The sequence below is a fragment of the Nelusetta ayraudi genome, unplaced genomic scaffold (genome assembly GCF_046127955.1).
Source record: "Nelusetta ayraudi isolate G7.1 ecotype Tasmania unplaced genomic scaffold, CSIRO-AGI_Nayr_v1 ptg000042l, whole genome shotgun sequence".
In the NCBI taxonomy this organism is placed as follows: domain Eukaryota; kingdom Metazoa; phylum Chordata; class Actinopteri; order Tetraodontiformes; family Monacanthidae; genus Nelusetta; species Nelusetta ayraudi.
In genome coordinates, this window is record NW_027466092.1 from 15212091 (window position 1) to 15224835 (window position 12745).

Sequence of the window (12745 nt, forward strand, 5' to 3'; positions counted from 1 at the left end):
GCCCTCATCTCCAGGATCTGGCAAAGGCAGCAGATGATGTACAGATAGTGACAAGGGAAACAATAAATATGGCCTGTTAAATGGGGGACAGCCTTATTAGTCACAGCCTTCATGATGGCATGTCAGTGCGCGTGTGTGTGCGCATGCACGCACGAGTGTCTGTGTGTGTGTGTGTGTGTGTGTGGCCATATATAAATCTGTCACTTCACTTGGTTTTGTGTGTGTGTGTGTGTGTGTGTGTGTGTGTGTGTGTGTGTGTGTGTGTGTGTGTGTGTGTACTCGCACGCTTAATGTCTCTATCAGACACTTGTCGCATTTACTAACCCAGTGATTACATGTCAGCAGCACGAAGGAACATGTCCACGATTATTTCTTTGTGTATGTGTCTGTACACGTGTGTGTGTGTGTGTGTGTGTGCGCGCGTGTGCGTGGGCGCGCCCACCCACTCTTGCAAATAGATGTAGTGAAGACCAGAATTTGTGAGGAAATTTCTTTCAAATGACAACATTCTGTGTGCTCCTCTGTTTTCCCTACAACTTAGTCATTAGATTTCAGGGTGACTGCTTCAGTTTATGGCAAAGATCTGAACTGAGGTGACCTTCAGGTGAAAGTTAGGACACTGGTGATAGTTTGAGTCGGCAACACCAAAGTATGGAAAAACATGTTACGCCCCCAGTGTGTGGGTGGGTATGTGTTTGAATGGTGTGTGTGACAGACTTTGGTTGACTTGACAGTTACTCAGAACTCAGTAACTGGAATATAGAGAAGAAAACTGAAGATGTTTTATTTGTGAGGTCGCCACAGTGACTTGACTGGCAGATTCATCATTGGATATAGAGAGATAAAGACATCCCAGTGTCCCAGTCTCAGGGCAGACGCTCTGCATGGAGGTTCCTCCCACAGTCCAAAGACCATTAGTCTTCTAATTGGCGACTCTAAATTGTGTGTCGGTGTGAGTGTAAAGTGCACATGTTTGTCTCTCAGTGAGCCGGGGATATACTTCTGCAGCCCCACAGCCCTGACATCAGGAGAAGCCGTGTTGCAGTGGAAAATGTGTGTTGAACAATATAACATATGCATATCCAGGAGCGTTCGCTTTGCAAATGACTCTCTGTTGACTCACATAAATGCGTGGTATGTTTGATAGGTGTGATGTGAGCTTTCAGACAGAGCCAGTGGTGATAAAGTCAAATATTGCCATGTCATGCGTGTCCTCAGTGTCCTGCTAGTTGCACTTTATTGGGTTAGATGGTTCTGTATCTAGAACCCTTATCTATAAGAAAGTAAGGCTTGTCATAAAAACAGTCTGCCTTTTGGTTGCAGGGATATAGAAGTGTATGGATATTTCACAATTCCTTTTACATCACCTAGGATGTTGATGTTGAAGGTTTTGTGACACCTGCAAATACTCAGACTGCAATCAAACAGTTATTTGTTGCGTACACAGATAAATCCTGCAGTTTTTCAAAGTTTTTCTTAAGGTTGAGTACAAAATTGTCAATCGATTGTCAGTGCCAGTGAACTGCAGGGAAACGACCAAAGTCCGTTCTATGACTTGTTTGTTTGTTCCACTTCACAGAGTTTTGAGTTTTGGAAAAGTTTGAGAAATCAGCCTTTTGTGATGTCACGGAGGGCACTGACACCCGTCTCTGACTTTTTGAAAAAGGTTAAAAATGATTGTCAAAGCAGCAAAATGTTGCAATGAAGCAACCTTGACTTTAAAAAATATACTGGTCATTTTTACTGTTTTGTTGTTTTTTTCTTTGATATATAAAGTCTTGGTCTTGTCTTGGTCTCGAACCCCAAATGTCTTGGTCTTGTCTCGATCTCGACGCTCTCTCGTCTTGATAATGTCTTGCTCTCGGTTAGTGCGGTCTTGACTGCAACACTGCTCTGCGATCACGTCATGGTTTTAGCGCCTTAGAAACACGTGGAAGGTACAACTCGGCCAAACCAACAAACAAAATCAAGCCTTGAAAGATGAATGCCTTTAAAGTTCTGCAGCAGCAGTTGTGGACACTGTGCTGTCGGCGATGCTTGGCTGTCAGTGAGTGCGTGGTACACGAGTGAGTCTCTAAAATCGACCCACGGCGGCGGAAGTGCGGCTCAGACCCGAACGCTGCTGTTTTAACGCAGTTAATTCTGTATAGGAACACTCCGCTGCCTCACGGCTTTAGCAAGCACGCCGAGACCCGAACACAGGAAAGAAGCGTGAGGCCCTGAGTGCAGTGAAGGCAGCGGTGTGTTTCCGCAGTGGAACAGCGCTGAGCAAAGTGGTGTTTCTGTACATCTGTCAGATCACAGCGATGCTTGGCAGCGGCGGCGGTGGTGTGGTGGTGGTGGGGGGGCAGAGGTGGATGGCGATGGGGACTATGACTGTCGACTTACAGTTCTGACACTGGAACTTTACAGAGGTGGAGGCCTGTTTGAAGTCGTGAGGGGTGGGAGGCAGTGCGGCCTGCGTGTGCAGATGTATGAGTGGCTCACGCTCTGAGCGAGCGACAGGAGGAAAGAAACGAGCTAAAACGGTGCACGCGCCGCTGTAGGGGTTTTAAGATATAAAAAAAAACAATAGAACAGGTCTCTGACTCTGCTGCTATTCTTTCATTCATTTCCACCGGCCCCTATAATTTCTATGTGCGGCGTCCTGGACAGACGCAGGGCTGTTTGTCGCTGGGCTTTCATGTCCGGCATGGCCGAGCAATGAAAGCTGCCCATGTGCGACGCGACAAAGCTGACAGTCACGGCTGGAGAAAGGCCTGGGTTTGAAGAGGGCTCGGCGGATGGAAGACGGGTGACTCTGTGAATTGGGGTGGGGGGACCCGGTCGTTGACGGCGCTCTGCCAGGAGGGTTCCGGCTAAAGGACGCCATAAAGATCTGAGTGGAAACGCAGCTGTGCGTCAGATTTTCAACCCCGAAGCTTTGAGTTCACTTGGAGGAGATGTGACTTTGAATTTCTGTCTGGCCTATTTTGGATCGGGGATTGTCCCACCCTGCTGCAGAAGTGAACTCCTCAGATGCTCCTTTGTGTCCACAGCGGTCAGACTGTACTGCAGCAGTTCAGACAACACACAGCTCTGATCTGACGGAGTCGCATCTGCTCAGTGTGGCACTTTCTTGTCACTTTCTTGCTGCTCATTTTATTATCTTATGTGTAAATATTATATATAACAAGGAGATGCCCCATTTGGTGCCATAACAGGCTGGTGAACCACACAGAGGTCAAAAGGAATGATGCAGATTTTCTAAATCTGGCCTACATTTTAGATATTAATTTCATTGAGAGTTTATTATCTGCATGGATTTGGCTACAACGACATCCTTTCACACACTAAACTAAACTAAACTTAACTAAACTTAACTACACTAGTATCTGTGATGTTAACTAATATTTTTACTACTGAAAAGGACTGTTTAGAGACCTTCTTCTGTGTGCTGCCTCTTTGTTATGCCAGAGTTGACAATTTGGCATCGTGGTGCTGCATTAATTTATAAAAGTTGGACCCCATTACTGACACCTTCATGATACGGTAGTTATCTATACTGAATGATGTGTCATTAATGTGCTCTTTTAGCAAAAACACATCCTCCAACCCAATCTCCCTCCTCCTCACAATGTTTCACTCCTGAAAGGCAAACGAGTCGGCATGTAGAAATAGAATAACGTTAAGTGAAAATTGTACATTTTTCTATTTATTAGATGTCATCTAAACAGTGTTTTGAGAATAACCATGAACATTAGCTAGCATTGTTAATTGTAAGTTAACATAAAACCAATACCACAGATAACACCAAAACTATTATTACACATACTGTAGTCAGTAATCAGGTTTCAATGGGCCGACAGTTCATACAGTCCAGCTGCACAGGACTCTGCGGATTTCTCCTGATGACCTCTTTTTTGTTCTGATTCTCTGTTGTTGTTGTTGTTGTTGTTGTGTAATTTAAAAAAAAAACTTTTTTTTATCTCTGTGCCATTTAATGTCTTTTCAGCAATTTATTCTATTTCCTCGTACTGACGTGACTCTTGAATTTTCCCAACTGGGGATCAATAAAGTATTAGCATATCTTATTTGATGTATATTTGTTTAAGGGCAAATGTTTCACATTAACTATGTGCATAGTTCTCATTAAGCACCTTATGCTAACTGCAAGAGAGAAAGCACAGATAAACAACATGCCAGATAAGGGTTTTTGTGCACATCGGCTGCTGGGATTTTCCAGTTTGCATGTTGATCAGCATAATTTGAATATAATTCTGCTAGTGGTAGGAGTGTCACAATGTTTTTTTCTTTTGGCGAAAACTCCCATCCAATCAAAACACACACACCCACACACATACTGTAGTTGTTTCCCAATAGTGTGTCTCTGGTCAATGATGTCACAAAGAGCATGAGACCACTTCCTGGTCCCAGGCAGTATATAAAGAAAGTTTTCCAAGCATACGGTAGGTTTTAAAAGGATTTTGTATGATTTGTAACACCAGGATGTTGTCATTGTACTCTTGTTTTAGGTACAATAGAAGCAGACTTCTGCAAGTTGATTGCCTGCAACCGAAGTCATAACATGAGTCTAGAGCAGCATCTTGTATTTTTGTTAAGAAATATTTGAGCTCTTATGGATTTAGTATTGTATTATCAACCTTTATTTCAGCTGTCGCAACATTAGATTCCGCACAATCTTCATGGATCTTGGACAGTGAAATAGAAAGATACGTATATGTATTTTGTTTACAGGGACTCTGTCGAGAGAAGTTAGGAACCTTTTTAGTCTAGTTGCATCTTCACCTTCAAACATCTCTAAAAATATACATTTTTTCAATAGAAAATCCTGTGATTCTGTTATTTTCCTGTATTAAAAAAATGAGTGTTGTGTAGGTGTCATTGTTGGAAAGGGATTATGTTAGCCTGGTGGAGGAGAAACTGCTTGTGGGATTTATTGTTCATTAATCGTCGTCTTAATGGATGGGAAGTAATAATAGACCAAGACAAGTGAAAAGTCAGTGGGAGTGATGTAGGCAAACCATTATTCTACAAATGTTTAGAAAATACCCGTCATTATTTCACAAAGAGGTGCATGAAGCAGGAAGGAATTAATTGGTACAATGACCTGCAAATGACAAACATTTGAATTTCTATCATGTCACCACAGCAGACTGACATGAAGAACCGTGTCATAGAAACCCTGTAATGCCTATATTTATGTTACTGATAAGCCATGAGAACTCATCTAACATAACTGGGGCAAATGATAGCTATTATTACGGCACAGCAAATCTGCCAGGAGGATTAATAATAAACCTTCTACGAGCCAAGTTATTTTGGCACACCTTTACCAATTATTAACGGACATTGTGGATTCCCAAAAAAAAATTGATGCTATTCGAAGAGCTGTTTTGATAAACTGATTGGAAAGTGAAGCAACATAACATGGCCAGGAAGTCATGATCAGAGGAAACAATATTTATTAGTTGTTGACTTAATTAAAAAAGAACATGGATTAAAAAACAAGAACGGAACTGGCTCATTCAAGAGGCAGTGACAACATCAGACGAGTGCCTCCTCCTCATCATTCACACACAGGAGCCAAGAGCTGAGTCAGAATCACCAGGCCAAGATGAAGGCCTACTGCAGTGTCAGCTGACTGGCTTTCATAGACCTCCTGTGTCTGATTGCTGCACGGCAGTTGGTGGGGCAGCTTCCTGGTGTACCGATGAGTTTCCAAGGCTGAGATACCTTCTGATTGGCCTGGTAGGTGTGTCGTGGAAATGCAAGGCAACGCAAGGTCTCCAATACCAAGGTTCAAAACCTGCAGAACAACTACACAACAGAAGAAGATGCATCTTATAGCTTTACTGCCCTTTAAATTACAATTTAAGATACTGTAGCAAGCTGTGTTAATGTTAGCTGTCTGACTGATGCTATATGGTTTGGGCAGCAGACTATGTCCTTGGAGATCAGACGAGGAGATCATCAGAGGACAAGAGGGTGCGGGACGTCAATTTCTCCTTAACAAGTCGTGACCAGTTCGGTAATTAGAAAAAAAGTTTATTCTGGTAATTCTGTTGTTATCCTGATGGGCTAAACGTACACGCGTAGCTCCGTGAGAGTGAAGTAAGGTGATGAGCATTAGCGACGTGTCAAGAAGGGGTTTCTTCACCCGAGGAGGGCGGAGGACTGGCTTGTTATTTTGCCGATGGAGTTTTTGTTCTGAGACGCGTAACATGAGGGAACGTCAGCCAACGTCAAAGACCAGGCTGCACTTGATGAGACAGTAATGATAGGAGCTGAGATGGCTGCTGAGGCGCTAGCTCACTTGGAAGTAGAGAGATAAAATGACGAAGTCAAGTAGAAGGGTTAAAATATTTCACTTTAAGATGTGAAGTGAAGAAGGGATAAAATATTTCACTTCATCATCCAGAAACATTTAAAGCTGTTTAAATGTTGCTTTATTAATTTTTCTTTTACCCTCTGTACCCATTTTAAACATACAGCAAAGAGCGACAACTGAACCATTGTGGGCTGCTCATGTTTACTCATCAAGTTTCACAGCAGCACGTGGGAGTAACATTTATTGTTTAAATTGTTCCATTCATTCGTAAACAACGTGGTTCAGCGATACACGGTACATACTTGAATAGGAAATTATTCCACTGGAGTAACTTCGGCTGTCCTAAATTCTGATGATCTGGATTTACACCATCGTTAGAATCTCACCACCTCCTGGAAAGGTTGCCGGTTTATAAAACTGAGACAACACAACTCACTTTTACAGCAACATACAGTTAAAGTCTATTGCTGTAAGCAGACAAAGTTAGCTCATATTTGGATGCACACATCGCCTTATTTATTTGTATTTATTTATTTTATTTGCACCATGATACAGAGACAATACATGGATTTTAAAAAATCCCCTTGTTTACTTTTATTGATCCTTCTTCTAACCTTTTGGTTTTCGAAACATCTCTTGTGCACCTCATACTGATAGAGAAAATGTTCACCTGGAATATTTGACTTTCCGGTGAGATTTATGGAAAATGTAAAAGGTTCACGTCCCAGTGATGTCACATCATGGAAGTAGGGCATTTCAAAATACACACGCAATGATCATTTTATCACCTGAAACTTGTTTTGTGACCTTTTGCTTGCGTTGTCTTGGTCTCATGATGTCTAAGTGCGAACAGCAAGATGAAGAGGACAGTTGATATACACTGAACCAGAACGCTCATGGAACACACGCTTTTGCGATTTTTGTGGTTAATCATCTGGTTAGAGAACTGCGTGTTACGCAATAAGCGCTGAAATACTGAACTGTTGAACTTGTGCATTTAGAAATTTGGAGAAGGTCAAACTAAGTTCACCTGGAAAGGTTATAGGTTATTTCATCCAAAAAAGTAGAAGTTTGAACGCAAGAGGGGTGTATGTATTTGTGTCTGTGAGGTTTTTTCCCTGAAACATTATTTTTGCAAGCATAAGAAAATAAGTTTGAGTCTACAACAGAAGAGGCAGTGTCCTACTGTCTGACCTCTAACACTCTTCGTCATCACCAGTCAAACGATGATTCCGTAGCACGATGCATAGAACGTTTCCAGCATACAGTAGGTCCTTGACTGCCATAGCGTTCGGAACACAGTAAGGGTGCTCATTGTAACAATATAAGATGCTGATTGTGTGAGCTGTCCATTGACAATAGCGGAGCCGTCACAAAAGCTTCTAAGTTACTGCACAACACTGCAAGCCTTTGAAAAGCCCCGGTGTTAATCAGTCTCATTTGAATGTTTCGCATTTTTAGGAATGCTCCTTGTCCGCCTCCGCAAACTCAGACGGGGAGCAGTTGGCTGCAGGGACGTCCTTAGAGAATGTGGCCCGTTTTTCTCTTTCGACGCCCACAGACGCAAAAATGTTTGCAGACTGCAGCAGTGTTATGAGGGACGCCTGCCAAGAGGAGAGGAGGAGATGAAGAATTAGCGAGGATAGGACGGATGGAGGAGTGGGACAGAAAGAAGAGAGCAGCTAAAGAAAAGGAAGGGGAGGAGGAGGAGGAGAGAGGAAGAGAGGGAAGACTAAGTGACGGACAATAGGGGCAGAGGAGAGGGGAGAAATCAAAAGCCCGATGTGTCTCCCCAAAGGTACTTTTGCTATGGAATAAAATAGAAATACATGTTTGTTTCTTGCTAAAATAACTGCAGCGCTTTAATGTGTTAATAATGAGCACTTATATTGACATAAACAGTGGGAGGACTAGCAAGGAGGCGGCCATGGAGCAGCACTAGTAACCCAGAACATGGTTGTTTGCGTGATTCCCCTTTGACACCAGCGACGCTATAAGAAACTTGGAAAAAATGTGTTGTTATTGTTATAATGTTTTTGTTTTTTTTCCATATGCTTCTTTTTCATTCTTTAGTCTCACACACTGGGCACTTAAAGAGTGTGATGTGAGAGAGAGGAATTTAATAGTGGAGAATCAATGATAAAGAATGAATGGAGACGGTCAGCAATTGATGTCAGTCAATTAATAGGAGTCGGTCAAGTGCAAGTGAAATACAGTTGCTGAGAAAAGTTTTCGGACACCCGTTCAAATTTATTCCCTCTCAATTATTGTCATTTTTTTTTAATGTTTGGCTGCATCAGAAGCATGCAAACAGATAAAAATGATTTTGTTGTTTTTATTGTCAATAAGACAAAATAAGAAGAAAACTAGGTTCTTGTAGTTCTGGTGCTCTTGCATTCGTTGTGTTGCAAGGGACGTCATCTTATGGAAACACCCAGTTCTGAGCCAGGCGTATTAGTGCACTTGCAGTATGTGGGTGAGTGTTGGTGACTGCACGAAAATTACACTATGAGGTGTCCAAAAACACAGTCATGTTTTAGGATGATGGTAAAAAAAAAGAAAAAATATGTCCATGTATTTGGATGTGTTGGTTATATTGACTGATGCCGTAGAAATAGAGAAATGACCCCAGTGAAAAGAACTGTCCAAGCTTCATTCCAAACCAGAGCAAAGGGGGAAAAGGAGAAAAGTGGAAAGGGAGAAAACATAAAGGGACAGATTTGGGAGCATCAGAACAAGAAGGACAGGTTGAGGAAAGTGGAAAAGCCTGGAAGACTCAAAGAGGGAAGAGGAACCAAAATGCAAAGAGATGTTTGAAGGAGATGGACAGACAGACAAACAATGGCGATGGGAAGGGATAAAACAAAAGGAGAGCAGGGCAGCAAGAAGGAGGAGGGGGAGGAGGAAGAAGAAGCAGCAGAAGAAAAGATCGTATGCTGACAAGGCCTTTAGGGGTTTGACGGCCAAACGCTGGGCGCGCCCACGCTCGGCCAGCCACTCGATTACCACTCTTTTATTTCACAGTTTGGCTCCAGAGGCCCTGGTAAGCAGCGGGGACTCCAGCCCCACCACCACCCAGCTCCCTCATCATGAGATCAATCAACGTTTCATGTGCCGCTGCACCGACTTCCATAATCCCTTTGTGTTGCGCCGCGTCCCCGTTAAACAACAAACACAGTGGCAAACCTCATTTGGAGAATAGCCGTCCCCAGATTTCATTTCATTCTGTGGCTTGTTTCCTCTTTCTCCCGTCCATGACCGCTGGTAATTAACTTACAGGACTAATGAAAACTCAAAGTTATTTTTTGTTGCTTTTATTTTAATGGGCAGCTCAGGGATAGCAATCAAATTTGAATGAAGCGGACTGAGTTTAATAAAAGTTTTGCAAGATTTTGTCTTTTCAGCTGCTCTGAGCCTCGACCACCGCGGGACCGCTGAACCCGTGTTGACCCTGGTCTGCCTGAGATGGATAGAACATTTGTGTTTGCCATAATTATTTCTGTGTTGTCACAGTGCTTTATTTTATTTCATTTTATTTATTTATTTTTTTGGGGGGCGGGGGGGTTGATAAATCTTAAGACCGTTAAAAAGCCTTTATTTTATTCCCATTTGATATGGTCCATGGGATGAGTAGCACCAGAACTGAGCGTGTGGGCAGAGCCAAAGGAAGATTTGCCAAATCTTTTCTGTCAGTGCCAAACAGCTCATTCCACCGTTGCTCTCGAATCTGGTTGGAAGCATCTGGTCGGGTGGCCGATCGCTGGAGGAACGTCGCGTTTTAGCGATGAGTGTTCGGCTCTGCTCGCGGCGGCTGAGCTGTGAGGTCAAAGTGTGGAGAAAACCCGGAGAACGCCGTGCTGACTGCTGCGCCGAGACGGTGACATCGCTCAGTGGAGGCAGTGTGACGTGTGGGCGGCTCCTTCCTCACTGGGGAGAAGAGAACAAGGCGCATCATCATCATTTTTTTTTACGACCCTCCAACCAAATCCACCATATCCAACCTCCTCAATCAACAGCTCCAACCAACTCTGTCCGCACACTTCACAGCACTTCAGATAGTTGGAAACCTTTCACTGGACAAAGCCGAAGTCTTTGCTATTTGTGCTTATTCAGCCGAACGCAACATTTAGGACGTTTAGATTGAGAAGCTAGAATTCGGAATTCAATGATGTTCCTCCGACCAGGCGTGCAATAAAGTATCAAAATGTTGCAGATCATGTCATGGAAAATATATATATATAACTGTGAAGGTAAACGGATGTCTAGGCCGCATTTTGCAGTAGGTAAATAAACAAGGCGTCTTTATTTAGTCCCAGGGTGGTTTTTTCAGCCCCCCCAAAAAATTCCCTGCTGTCGGGGAATTACTTCTCAATGGGCGTGGGACTTTTTTGGGGGGCGGGAGCAGCGGTGCCACGTCACTGAAAAATTCAAACTGGTCAAACGTGAGATGGTTCGGAGAGTTCTCGGTCAGGCAGCCGGTCGGTCGGTCGGTAGCAAAAAAAAAAAAAAAGTGCAAAGAAGTCAAAATCTCCTCCTACTTGTGGCAACAAAGTGCCTAAACATGTTTAAGCTCCACTCTGCTCTGCTCCCACTCATCTCTACTCTCATTGTCTCTGGTGTGTGCGATCTCAGAGCCTATCACTGTCCACCTACACTCTTCCATTCAACCTTCACCGCGAGGACACCCCCGACACACACACACACAAACACACGCACACACACAGGGTTGGTGATGCGCGGTTGCGGCTGACCATGTCAGTCGGAGCTGTTTCACCAGCAGCTTCTCTTTCTTCTCTCTGAGGTGTGGGAGGATTCTTTTTTTTGTTTTTTTTTTCGGGGGGCGGGGGGGGGTAATTGGTGTAGGTGGTGGCTGTTCCTCTATTGAATCCAGCCACCAAAGTAATCTAAAAAAGGGGGGGGGGGAGGAAGAGGGCACTGAAATGACATATGACAGCAAAAAGGAGAGCAACTGTCACCTGATTGTTGCTATTTATACATCCATCCTCTGGCGGAGGAGGAAGGCCGTTTTGGAGGGGGAAAGGGAGCTTTGGGGGGAGGGAATATTTTTTAGGAAAGGCACCATCTAGCCTCCACTCCATAAAATGAGCCATTCACCAGTTGGGAAAGAGGGTTGTGAGATTTGCTGGGTACACAGTTCATATGTTAATGCCTTCTAACACTACCTCCATTTCCACCTACTGTGTACTTTTTCATCCCCCCTGCCAAGGAGGAGCTTCGGCGAACTATACTGTCGTTCCTTGCTAAAGCAGGAGACAGCTTCGATCACACGGGAGAAAACTCGCCGTGCACACGTCTTGGACGGCTCCTTTGTTGCTTGATTAACACAAGAGGGAATTTACCACACACACAAGAGAGTGGCGTGTGCTGTGTGGGATGCAGCAATGTATGCAAGTGCATGTGTGTGTGTGTGTGTGTGTGTGTGTGTGTGTGTGTGTACACAGACACGATGGGAGCTTTAGCAAATATTGGCAAATTAAAAGCATGTAGACTGATGGATTTACAGTAGGAGGTCCAATGCAGGTATTTTCATAGAAATCAAGTTGTGGTGTTTTGGAATAATTGTAAAGCATCATGAGTTCACAATGATTTGAGAATTTGGGTTTTGGGTGACTTACGGAATTCTTGATGGTATTTAGCTGGGATGTTTGGGACACTAGTTTATAATAAAAATACAATGAAGAAATAAATACTACAGCCATTGTGCTTTTGTTTTATTTTGATTCATATGGAAGTTTTTTTTTTTAACTTAGTTTTTTATTCTGTCAAAAAGCACATATCACATTAGACTGTTTTGTCCTGAGAAACACAGTTTTTTTCTCTTGGAGAAAACTATGGTTAATTTTCTCCTAGCGTTCAAACTCATCTGTTTTTTGAAATCGTCCATGTTTAAAATCCTCATGTTTATCTACAACATTTGTAATTTCATTTTTTCCATTTTAATTGACTGTTTTTATTTGCAATTTGGCCTTAGGATTTATATTTAAATTTTATAAATAACTTGGATTCTTTAAAATGTAACGAATGTAGCCTTGCACACATACACTCATCATCAAACAACATGTATGTGAATACAATATAACCCTATGTGTCTGTGTGAACTAATTGCTATACCTAATTTGTTAAACCAGAGTAATGTATTCAATCTTTTAAAGCTATAGCTTTTGCAGTATAACTGGAAAACCTGGATGCTCAATGTGACAACAAGAATCCAGAATGATTTTTTTAATCTTATTTACTGTAATTCAGTGACAAAGAGTGAAACCTAGATTGGAAGGTTACCATGGGATGTTTAATCCCAACCTTCAGGATATCCCAAGTAATCTCCTGCTCTAAATCTAAGTCTAGATCTAGATATTTTCAGGAATCTTAATTCAAATGTGTCCTTTTGTTTTT